The following is a 13,274-nucleotide window of genomic DNA, read 5'->3' as shown; positions in this document are numbered from 1 at the left end:
GAAGCCTCAGAGGGGAGAGAGCAGAGGGACAGAAAAGAATGCAGCAAATGGGCAGAAGTGGCAGGAATCAGTGGGCAGAGGTGAGAACCAGCCACCTACAGAGGCACTGCTTACCAGAGCATCTCCCCATCCCGAGGCCAAGACTGAGCCCAGCTCTGATGTTCACCATCCCTCTGTGCAAGGAGATGGTGACCAGGGGCCTCTCTCTCTGCCCTTGCCTAGGTCCCTATGGATAAGCAGCAATTATGGATGGCCAGTAACTACGTTGTTTAAAGTGCCAGAGGTCTGTGTAATACTTTTTAAGGCCTCAGGTGCAGTTCAGGTGACAAATACATGCCTTAACAATGTTGTGTTGCAAAATATTTGGGGGCAGAAATAGTCTTTTGAAAGCAAACTGGGAAGTTATACACAGGGAAACAGCAAAGACTAGTACGTATAAAACTAAGTTTGGTAATATCAGCTAAAGCCTGAAGCAAGGCCGTCTCTACAAGCCTAAAGCAGTTCCTTTTATGCTTGTTTGTTAGGATACTGTCCCAACAATTCCACAAGTACTTAAATTTTTTTCCATACAATCCCTTAACAAAGTTAGTGGAAAGGGAAGGGAAGCTTCAGAAACACAATAGACTTAGATACAATATAAAACTGTTGATATAATCCAGATTCTGTGGAAAACAACTAATTTTAGGAGATGAGGCTGGAGACTGCAGATGAAAAAAGTTAGTTTCACATGTAATGCAGCAGAATATGGGCCAGCAAATAAGATTTATTTTTCACTTCTTCCTAGATAATACTAGAGTAGATGAACTAAGCTCTTCACTGGCCTTCTGCATATTCCCTTTTTTTTAGGAACCTGAGCTGATCTGCTTTGTGTTGTTTGCTGAATTTCATGAGCATTCACAGAGTGGACCCCTCTACCAGAAGATTCCCAAATCCCAGATTTTTCTCTTTTACCTTTCTTAGGCTAACTTCCCATGCACAAAGTCACCATGATGTACACTTATTTCAGTGAAGCACAGAAAAATAACTGTGGTAATGTTTGTGAAACACCAAGTCACCATAATGACAAGCATCAGACTAAGCCAGGAACAAGCGGTTTTATCTAAAATATCACACGCAAATAAGACAGAATGCTACGTACTGAATAAGAAAAAGCTGTAATATTACTTGAGAAACAATCATCCACTGTGAACAAGCAGGAGGAGAGACTGCATTCATGTGGTTAAACACTGCCATTAAAGCAATGGAGACGAGTCAAGAGTGTACTGCAGTTTGACTCTGGTCTTTCTTGAGTGTCTAATTTTACAAGCTTTATGACATTCTTCTAATGTTTCTCCTGGCTAAGCATTTGATACAAATATCATGGCTTTTAAAACAAAACCAAAACAAAGCAAAACCCAAACAGGCAAATTCTTTGGTGTTAGGGATAATAGCCCATCGCTCAGTAAACTTCTGTCTTTGAAAAAATGCCTGGTAGAGTTTTTAAGTAGTTCAGTGAACCAGCCCAAATACCTTCCTGTAAGTAAGCACTGCTTAACACTGAACTAGCACATTGCTCTTGCAGTGCTTTCTCAAACTGCTGGGCTACAGTCCCTGCTTGGACCTGATCAGATGCAATCATGCAGCAAGTCTGGGAAAATGCACCCACTTGGGCAGGAAGAACAGACTACCTCTTTTTGCTTCTAGAGGATCTGGCAGAGCCCCGAGACATGCTGATAGGAAAGTGGCTGGCTCAGAGCACAGCTGTGTAACATATGCATTTTACTAGGGGTGATGATTCATGATTTCTATCTAGCAGTTTCATCTGGTTATTGTATGAGGCAGAGTAAGGAGATTCCATAATGTGTGCTCTGGCAAAGGCAGCAGCCACTCTTTTCTTCCCGGCACTCTGACATGGGAATGTACCAACACCTGAGCTCACCCACCAGCACAACTCGCTGCAGAGTTGGCCTTCTTCTCTCCTCTTTTCTGGAAGCAGCCTATATAAACATGGATATGTGTGTGGGGGATTTACTCTGCAGCACCCCCCACCAGATGAGCCAGACTATGCCCACATTTAATTTCCTTGAGTGCTGCTTTGCTGAGAGTTGGCTGATTCCCATTCACTCCTGACCCCAGTGGGAGCCCACCTTGCCCCTGCATGTCCTGTCCTGAGCCAGGAGCCCAGCCCCAGTGCCAGAGCTTCCTCCTTCCTCCCAGCTGCCATGGGACAGCCAGGATGGTGGGATGGCAGGTGCCTGCCCAAGCAACTGACTGAATCTCTTCTCCTTCTTCTCTGGGGGCTGGTTCCTCTGCACTGGTTGACTTAGAGAGCAGGACAGCTTCTTGTCTGTATGTATAACCAGTTTGCATCAGTGCAAAAGAGTTCCCTCTGGTAGGCAATTGCTCCCCTACCTGTGGGAAACCTAGCAGAAAAAAAGTGGGAACAGTAAGATTTTTCAAAAAAAGCTGCCTAAATCTCTTCCATCTACTGAGAGGGCTGTGAGAGTAGTTCACAGTCTTTCTGGTTCCTCAGTGGCATTGGATTGTCAAATATCTGAGCTGCAGAAATCCCTTCTTCCTTTTGTGTGTGGCCATGAAAAGAGCCCTGCTCTGGCAGAGGCTGGGATCCCATCAGATACAGGTTTGGCAATGGTCATGCAAGCAATGGAAGCACCCTGCCCTTCCCTTTCTGCATGGAGGCAGCCACACCAACACATAAGGATTTATTTATGTGCCTGTTGGGCAGCACTGGTCTACTACAAAACTACAGCAGGGTAAACACAACACTTTAGAGTCAGACTAGCACTGCAAAGATTCTTTCTTGTCTTAGACCACCCAATTTCCAAACCCTGGTCAAGGAAGACTCACCCATTTAGGAGCTCCTAGATTTGATAAAGTTGCTTACATTAGGCTGTATGCATTTTGTCTCTGCAAAAAGACAATTTGACTTGGCAATAGTTTACTAAAGGCTGTTACTTGAAAATACAAATGGAAATAATATTTCTATCCTTTGTTTGTTTGAATGATTTTCCATTTCATAGCTTAAGGGAAAGCATCATTTAGAAGACATACTCATCAGTTATGAAGAATTCACAACCTCCTTTGTGGTAACAAAGCTAAGCATGAGCCATGACTGTACATGTGTCAGTCTTGCATGGACTTTTTAAAGTACTGTGTCAATGAAAAGTTTTGAGAAAAGTCACAGATGATAAGCCTGACATAGTTACTCTGTGATCCAGACTGCAAGCCAGCAGACATAGCCCTGGAATGGACCTCAAGTCTAGTCCATCCTCCTGAACTGTACACAGAGAAAGGATGATCCAACCATTCTCAACAGACCTAGGCTAACCTGTTTTTGAAAAAATATTCCAGTGGAGGTGATTCTTTTCATTTTGCAATTATGCTGAGAACACACTAATCTTTGCAAAACTATAATCAGGAGAAATTTAATATTTTCCTGAAGGTCATTAAAGACCTCAGTAGGTAGCAGTGTATTTAAACACTGGTCCCTGTGACACCACAGCACCATCCCTGGTCCATTTAGTTACATCTCTCTTTTGATGACCTCATCTGTCAGCTAGCCATACCTTAAGTCACTTGTCAAGTGTCTTGCTAGATACACAAAAGCACTGCTTTATAATCAGGGTGCTATGTGTTGTTAGTGCACCACGGAAGTCACCACTTGTGCCAGCTACCTGCCCCATTCACCCTTGCCTCTAGAGCTCTGACATCAGGAGCATTTAGAAAGTCCCATTTACTTTCTGAAACCACATTGACTTAACTCTAAGCATGCTCCTTTTGTTGTCTTTGTCTCTTACTTAAGCTCATAAAAAGGCAGCTGACACAAGTGATATCGAGTTAACCAATCTACAATTAGTTACCAAGCATGACAGAACTCTGCTTCTGTGATGGGATTTCCAAAACACAGCAGAATTGCAGTCAGTGGGATTTAAATCCCTGCAGACATTTGTTTATGCAAGTGAAACAAGACAATAGCAGCGGAAGGGATGAAACCAAAATTGTGTCCTGCTTCACCTTTCCACCCCAGGCTCTTTTTTCTGGAGCCCAAGTGTGTGAATGTGGCTGGCCATGTGAAAACCTGAGGCCGTGGGCATCTGGCCAAAATATACCTGGCAGGCTTGGCAACAGCTGTCTGCAGTCAAACAGCAGGGAGAGCAGTTTTCCTTCATGGACTGAAGCGTTAATGGGGCCTTTCTCCCCTGCCCAGATGTTGATTTTCACAAAGTTTGCGGGGGCTGATATCTGTGAAATATCTCCTCTGCTGAATTGGTAAGAATTAGTTTGTGGGTTTGGAGTTATTTGGACAGGATCTTGCAGACTGAGATCCTTTTTGCCTCATTTCTGTAGGAAACCAAACTGAAAACTCTTCTTTTGCCTAAATGGTCTTTTTTTTTTGTATCCACTCAGGCACTGAGAAAACAGAAAGCACTTCATTCTCATGAGGTCCAGAGACAGCCTGTCTACTACTTGTAAAATAAGGCAAATACTTTTTGAATCCCTTTTCATATCATTAGCACTTAACCATCATGAGTGATTCTGGACAAAAATAGTGTCTTGGTACTTCTTCAATTCAAAATCCCTTTATGCCCAAGCTCTCATAAAGTTATTGTCCTCTGTGGCTTATCTCTTGGGGAGAGCTTGGGATTAATAAATGTGAAGACAAATGAAGCCCTCAGATCACTTAGAGGTAAGAGCTTAAGCCCTGCTCCTCTCCTCAGCACTGCCAGGTGCTCAGCCCCAACTCCATGGGATTGCCTCTCCACATAAGCACCAACATTCCCATTCCCTTTGTGGGCAGCCCAGACTGCACATATGGAGATCCAGGGAGATGCCTTAAAGAGGAGCACAGCAGAGCCTCCATCCTTTGTAGATTTACTGTGAGGCATCTTAGAAAAATTGGCCCCAAATACGAACAATAGCAAGCAGTTTATTGCAACAAAATGCTTTTTAATGAGTCATGATGGGGCTTTGGGAGAGTGAGGAAAACAAAAGACATTTGCTGACGCATAAATATGTGAAATCCTGGCGATAAATGAAGATTTCCTTTCTTGTGCAACAGAATTAGTCTTTTAAATTTTAACAAGGCCTTTCAAAATATTGTGAACTCCCCTCCCAACCTGCTGTGCTGCCACAATTACAACAGAATATAGCTGGGGAGAAAATTACTGGGACATTGCTGAGACTGCTTCTTTCTTAGCATGCTTTTCTGCCTTTTTTTTCCTATTAGCAGCACCAGCTGAAAATGTTAGGTGCGTGACTTGAAGGCTCTTTTCCCACAGTAAATTAAAAACATATCATTCTCACATGAAAAGTGCATAGATATGACTGTCAGACCTTTGGTGTGGCAGCACCAAAAGTTTTTTCTGAAAAAGTTGTGGCTTCCACAAAGAAACCCCTTAAGGAAAATAGGTGGTGTAATGTATTTTTGGTAGGGAGAAAAGGCATTACATTCTTGATGTTGCAGATAGGCAAACATGCATAGATCCATATTGTCCCTTCATGATAGGCTGCCCTGCCTGAAAGAGTGCTGAACCAAAGCACACCTCAGCTCTGAAAACCATCTTTTCAACCTTTTTATTGAGAAAGATCTTTTTAGAGCCCAAAGTCTGAAAGCCTAGGATTCAGGGAATGAAGAACATGCCACGGGAAGGTTTAAGACAATGGCAAAAAGTGCATTTTGCCAAGTATATGTTGTGTGTTACCTGTGAATTTCCAGCCCTTTTTAATAGTGAGATGGAGGAAGGACTTATATTAAAATCTCTTTAAAAGTCACATGATACAGAGACATAATGGCCTATTTTCTAAGCAACTGTGCAAATCCTTCTTACATATCTTCTGATTGTACCAAAAGTGCACAGTGACATTTTAGTGATGTAAAACACGCTCTTGAAGTGTTCCAGATATCACCACATATGAAATTACAGAGCATTTTATTCAAACACTGGTCATGAATGTTAAGCTTCTAAATTAATGTTTATGTTCCTAGATATGAATTACAGAAAAATCAATTTATAATCCTAATTTTAAGTACCTACTCTGCACTCAACAAAATAATTTGTACTCATTATTAAATCCTAAAACAAATTATTTTTTAAACAACAAAATGGGAAGTTCTTTACTAGTATTAATGACCATAGCACCCTTCACAGTGAGAAGGGCCAGCAGAATATCAAAGAACTTCTTTCTGCATTTACAGAGGAAGAAATTAATGTACCATCCAACTCAGTTGATAGAATTCATTTCACCCATTGCCTGCCCCTAGGAGTTCTGTGACATGGAGATCAGAGCTGTGCTGGAAAAGATGTGGTGTAACTGACTATTAAAATAGGCATCCTGAGCCCATTCTCAAAACCCACACGAGGAAGCACTGCTGCTCTTGCCCCTGGGAACCTACTGGCCTGTTCTCAGGTCATCAAAAGATGGTCCTTCTCTCTCCCTTCTTGCTTAGGCTTTGACCCAATAAACTACAGTCCCTAATCCCTCTTTCAGACCAGCACCACTGATTCAGTTTCATCTTTTCCAAAAATAAAAAATAAAAAATTGAGGAAGTATGAAGCAAAAAGAGTAATCTGAAGGACCATGCAACCTTTGCATGGTCTCAGCACTGATTAAAAGGCAGAGACTCTCCTGTCACAATGTCCTAGCAGGCACAGTTAAAATAAATGTTGCTGCTTGATGTAAAAATGAGAAAAATTTTACAAACACTGGGATTATTATAAATCTGCTTTAGTGGAGTCCAAATCAGAGCTTGGAGGCTGTTTCTTTTAGAGAGATATCAGAGGAATCAAAACATTTTAAAAGAAGAGGCAACTTCCCTTCTTTCCATCTCCAGATGTGAACACCATGTCAGAGGTGATGGTTGTCTACCACTCCAGGGGCACAGCTGAAGGGGAAGGAGCAGGGACCACACCAGCTGCCCCTCTGAGACACTTGGCCACTGGGCTGAGGGACAAAAAAGGCTGTGGGAGATTTGGGATATGACTAGAGGAAGCAGTTTAGAGTGTTCAGAAAAACAAGATCAGAGCTTTATTAAAGATAAGTGGCACTTTGAAACCTTTAAGTCAATATATATATTAAACTAACCAACTGATTAGTGTTGGAGCTGGTAAGGATTATTTTTATCAAAAAGATTGTAACATCGGATCCAAGTGGAGTGTGAGAAAATGGCAATGACTGGTTTCTCCTCCCTTCACTGGTCTGATGCACAGCAACTTCTCTTCCAACCCAGACTCTTGAGAGAAGGAAAAAGAAGAAAGAACCCCCTGATGTGAGATACCAAACCCCATCTCATTGACCTGGGACCTCTATCCATGAATTTGTCCTATGCCAGCAAGTTGGAGGGCATACATTTTCTGTCAGGATGAATCAAGGCAGGACATCATGTGAGCATTTTAAGCTGTTATACAGCCACTTACAGATACATGCAGACCTTGCTCATTCCCCTGGAGTATTTTCTGCACACACATAATAGTAGTAATAATTGCAAAAATCTCCAGAATCTGTTGGGTCCAAAAGAAATCATTTCTAACCCTCCCAGTCTTCAATTATCCTCTTATTCCTAGGCATAAACCAGCCTGTGCTGGTGGGAAAGATAGGACATTTCAATAACAGTGTGCCCTGCCAAGGCTGATATAAATTCTCATTCACAGATCAGCTTGTTTCTGTGTAAACCCGTGGGCTTTTTTCCATTATGGGCTACCTTCCAACATCAGGCTGCTGCACTAGCTAGCAAGGAGCTGAATTCCATGACAAGGAACATGTCAATGCCCATGTGTACTGATACCAAGCAGATCTCATTCCTTTTCAAGCAGAACAGGCTTGCTGGAAAGCCTGTTGGAACAGATGGGGCTATTTGCTATTTGATGCTGGGCACTGCGGCCAAGGATCTGAACCCCTTCATCCCCAAGCTAATCATCCAACAATCTAATGACTTCAGCAGATACAAAACGGTTCCAGAGGCCATATATCTACTCTTGGACACACATAAGCAATCCCTGATGATTTCCATGGCATATTGTTATTTTTTACATCCTCTTCATTTTTCAAGTGTGAAGAGAAGTTATCTAAGAGGCCAACAAAGTGTGACTAAAGGATCCATTTCACACAGATTTTTGTAGCATGAGATGCATTTGTATGAAGACCTGGCATTATATCCTGACATCTCTCTGGAGAGTCATCTACAAATGCTCCTGGGCAACACCTTTTCCTGAAACATTTTGTAGAGTTTTACTGTACAGCCAAAAACTGCCTGGAACAAATCACATTCTGTCCCTTCCCTATAGCTGGGACTGGACTCAGCAGCCTGTAGAACCCCCAAGAATTTCTACATCTCTCTTTTGGACCTTTTAAATCTACACCAACCCTCCCCTGTTTTGCTGGCCCTGACAGCTTAAGTTTCCCTGGATTTTTTCTGTCCCCTTTCTCACTTTTTTGTCTGCTCTTTGTGCATGAGTGCTCCTCTCACATACCCTGTGGCTACAGCTGCATTCGCCTGTGTCACCCCTCACCAAGTACCCTCAGGATACAGCTATTATTAATTGTTTGCCATGCCTTGGACAAGGAACCCTTCTTAGAGGACAAACCCCATACTGAACCTGGACAAGACAAAGGAGGACACCAACTCCTCCCTGAGTTAGTGACTTAAAGATAAAGAGTGGGCTCCTGCAAAGAGGTTCCTCTGTACACCACTCAAAGAGTGAAAAATCTGGGAGGGTTTTGCAAGATGTAAAGAAATTTGGAATGCCTCAAACAATAAAATGGAAATGCAGCTAGTATTTTGGATTTCAGTCCTTGTGTTTGAATTATTTCATGTTTTCATCCATCATATGATGACTTCATTAAAACATGAAAAAAATACATAAGTGTAACATTTGTGGTAGAAAAACAGAATATTTCAATGTGGTCTAATGCCAAGGGGAGGATTAACCAACAAGCAAAAAATCATGCTGTTGCCAAATGGCTGGTCCTGTAAGTTGACCCAATTAAACTAACATGAAAGGCTCTTTTTACACTCTTTTCTCCAATGTAAAAATAACTTATAGTTTGAAATACATTTTATCCAAGTGTTTCTAGGAGGCTGAATGTATGGCAGGATCCACAGCATTTACTGGCAGCAAGAGTGATAACTGCAAAAAGCTGTGTAACCACCTTTTACTTCCTGAACTTTGAGGCCAAACTCTACCACAAAGTGAAGTGAAATGGGATGCCAGACACTAGAGAATCAAACAGTATTTGGACTGACATAGGCATCACACTCTGCAGGAAAACCTCAAAACAACTCCCCTAGCTCAGCCTCCTGCATTGTTCATAGGTTGTAATTCATACAATTAACAATTCTGCTGTTGCTGCTTTAAAAAAAACCCAAACAGCACTTCTGAGAGGATCTATTTATCATACCTGGGGTTTGGCAAAATAAAGTATTATTCACTCTTAGGTTTATAAATTCTGCTTCAATGAGCAAAGCAAAACCTTTTTCCAATATAGTCATTTATTCTATTTACATTTCTGTCAGCCGTAGAATTCCACAAAGCAGAATACAGTTTCCCTGGAGTACTGCCCAGTGAAGAATTGGTGAACAGTTTATATTTTATAACAGTGCCTTAAATCTCTGTTATTAGCTATGTATTTGGAATAGGACATTTCCTGAGTCCTCATTTACTGCCATGGTATTATAACATTAAACCAAGATTTAGGTTTTTGTTTGCTTGTTGCTTTGGCAATTTTACTCATTTAAAGGTGTATTGCTTTGCTACATGTAGAGGAGGAAAGAACAAAAGACTGTTGTTTTGAAGAAGGAATTATGGAATTAGATTTTGCAATACATGTACAAGTGTAATAGAAAAATGCATATAATATGTACAACCTAGCATGTGTAATTTAATTTGTTTGAGGATTTTCTACTCTCAAAAATTAATGTTATTCCCTTTAGTGTTCTATTAAAGAATCAACAATAATTTAAAATCATTAAAATCACTCTTACTGTAGATGTGAATGCAGAAAGAGAGTTGCACACAACCTTTTTAGCAGAAATAAATACTGTGTCAATCAAAGTAAATTTCTCCCTTGATATTTTAATTTAAACACAACATTTGGGAGGGTTTGGATTTAAGCATGTTGGATTTCTTTTATTTTGGATGCATTCTTTTTTTTTTTTTCTTCCTTTTTCTGTAGCCTGCATTCTTTTGGAGTGTCAGGAGCAGCAATTTGTTTCACTAAAGCCAAAAATGTGGTTTTGCTTTGTATACTTAGCACTAGTTTCTATGTAAGATACACACTGGACAAATCTCAAGTCAAGGTCCCTTCCAGCAGAAGGTCAGACGCTTGGTGCCTTTTCCATATGTTCTGAACTGTGTGGCTGGCTGGCTGCGTGTTGAAAAGGAGCTTTGAGAAAGAAATCAGTCCTCCTTGCACATCTGGAAATGTTGATGGTCAGTTAGATTTTAAAGCATTATGGCCATTCTCCACAGCAAAGATTCAACGTACCTTCAAGGCAAAAGCAGCGATTTCCAAATGCTCACGACATTCCGGTGGTCATTTGAAAGGAAGAGAGAATGGATTTTAGAAACCTAACAAGTGACCTTACTCCCTTCAGGGTGCTCCTGCCAGTGTCTAAACTTTTACACTGCTGCAAGACAAAACACTTCTGTTGTTGTTTTTTAGAGTGAATTCAAATAGTCAGTATTATTTACATCACAAGACTCATCCTGAAAAAGATTAAGGAAAAAAGAAGACAGGAAAACATTCTCAGGGAAGAAGTGAGCCCTGTTTTCCTTAAGAAAAGGAGCAAACAAATTGTGCTCTATGTTCCTAGCTAAATAGAAAGATACCATGTTTTTGAAAATAAGACTGTCTATGGAGACAAAACACCTCTTATTCATGAGTTTTATATGTATGGCTCTCAAAAAATTTTTCTTCTCAAGAAAGCATTGTATGTCTCCTGGAATACAGAGAAGGGACATATGGTGAGAATTTTTGGACCATCAATAGGATTCTAGTCCATCAGTCAGATTTGTGCAATAGAAACACCTAAAGCACAAGGCTGTTTTGTTATATTTTATAAGTGTAATTTGTAATATTATTTGTAATACTACTTACTATTATTTACTTTTTACTACTGTGTAGGAAGTATTTTAAATTTCTCAGTAAGAGAGTTTTACCATCTGACATCCCTGCAGGAATTGTTTTCCTGAAAAGAATGGATAAACACCTCTAATAATCAAGCTTCCCTACATCTGAATGCATAATTGCAGAGATAGTCAAAAAAAAACTTGTCACCTTAGTTGGTCTTTAGTCAACCAACAGTTGTTGGTTGACTAAAGACCTTCTGGACTTTCCCAAAGACTTGTATTTCACATCAGGATTGGTGATTCTTGCTTCCTTTTCCTTGGCCTGATTGTTGGGCTCCTTTGTGTTTGACATCTAAGTGATATACCTGAAAAGATTTTGTCTTAGTCTGAATCTCTTTGCAGTAAATTTGTTTATCTGATTTCTCAGTATCAAGAGACCTACAAACGAGTATGGAGCTGTCATGTTACAGGAGATCAATGGCTATAATTTGCAGTCAAAGCAAGTGAGATATCTGCAACACAACCAGGTGTTTTGGGAGTGGGCTGAACATCCTGAGAGATGTGAGGTGTTTGCTCACACTGCCTCTGCTTGGTACCAGTATTATATTCCCCGTATGTAAGATAAACTCTCTTAAACCCTTACAGTTCAGATATGGGCAGGTCTTGCTGGCTTGAGGTCAAATTCAGAATCTGACTTGTGAAAATCTTGTTGTATTGGATTAAGCACTGCTGACTTGCCACACTGTGGAGAATTTTATAATGCTCTTTATAAGGTTTATCTTCCACTCTAAGTTTGACAGGTACCATGGAACTGGAGACATGGAGGCTCTGCTACCTGCCCATAGCTGCAAACAGTGGAGCAGAACCCTACTGTGTAGGCAATCTCTTTGGCTTCAGCATTAACACATGAAAAGTTGGCTTGAAAAGCATCAGAACTCTGTAGTCCTCCATTTGTGCCACTTCCAGGGGACATATATTCCAGATGCAGGTTTCCTAAGGCACAGTGTTTCTTTGGATCTTGGAGCAGAAAGGTAATGCCAGCTCCAGACTCAAAAGAGTAACTCCCTCCTCTTTTTTAAACACCCTGGTTTAAGGGTCAGGCTTTCTTGCTCCTCTCTCCATTTCCATTTTTATATATGAAACAATTACCTATTAAAAATAGTTTACAAAATGTTAAAAAATCTCTAAAGATAACACTGAAATTATGAAATAAACTGTTCAAACACTGTGTAAACTATATTTTGAAGTTACCAGTTGTGGTAAATAATTTGGGAAATAGATAAACAAGATGGGTATTTTTTCAGCATGCTAGGCCAATTGTTTGTGAAACATTCCTTAAAACCTCTTTAGAAAATACTGAGAGGCATCATGGAGCAGCAAGGAAGCATGAGGCTCCACAGGGCAGGCAGAGTGGAAGATGACACCAGCAAGATTCTCTGGAGCAGTGGCTTTGGGGTCTGAGCCGAGACCACAAATTGCAAAAGAAACCTCTGGGAAGTCAAGGGAAAAAAGCCTAGTAAATTCATCTGAGAGCAGATCTCTCCCAGTGCTAAAACTAGCTATGTAGGGTATGGCTTGGGTGGTGGTGAGGTAGCAAGAAGCTCACTCTGAGCCTCAGTGACCACCTTTGGCCTGTGTGACACTCAGAGCTGGTGTGTTGAGTCTAGATGTTCCTACAACAGAAGCCGTGGGGTAGGAATGGTCATGGCATCCTGTAGATATTCCCAGAGGCTTGTATCTCAGGTGATCTCCTCCTTTACAAGCTATGGATTGATTTTAAAGGGCTTTAGTGTAATAGGCTTAGCTCTGGCCATGTTTAATCCATTAATCTTTTCAACATGCATTAGTTTGCTAAGAGGCAAGGCAAATTCAGGACGACAGTGAAAAGGAGACCACATTCAAGTAATAATTGTTTCCATGTCAAAGACTGAGCATGAAGCTAATCTGCATAAAGCTAAGGGATTCCTTTCCTTTTAATTCCTTTTGAGTTTAGCATAACCAGGAACACTGTTAATATCTCTGGCATTACTTTATTTCAGATATGGCACATAGATCTGAGTGAATTAATTTTCAGTTCTGATTCACCTCTGGGATTTCCTAAGTGTTCAGCATCTCTAGCCAGACTAGCCTTGTCACTGGCCACCCTGGAGTCAAAGCCATTGCTACTGCCACACAAGGTGAAGGGCCAGCAGGTAAATTCTTGATGGA

Source organism: Serinus canaria, chromosome 4, assembly GCF_022539315.1.
Source record: "Serinus canaria isolate serCan28SL12 chromosome 4, serCan2020, whole genome shotgun sequence".
Classification (NCBI taxonomy): domain Eukaryota; kingdom Metazoa; phylum Chordata; class Aves; order Passeriformes; family Fringillidae; genus Serinus; species Serinus canaria.
The sequence above is the reverse complement of the archived record's forward strand: the minus strand, read 5'-3'. Positions refer to the sequence as shown.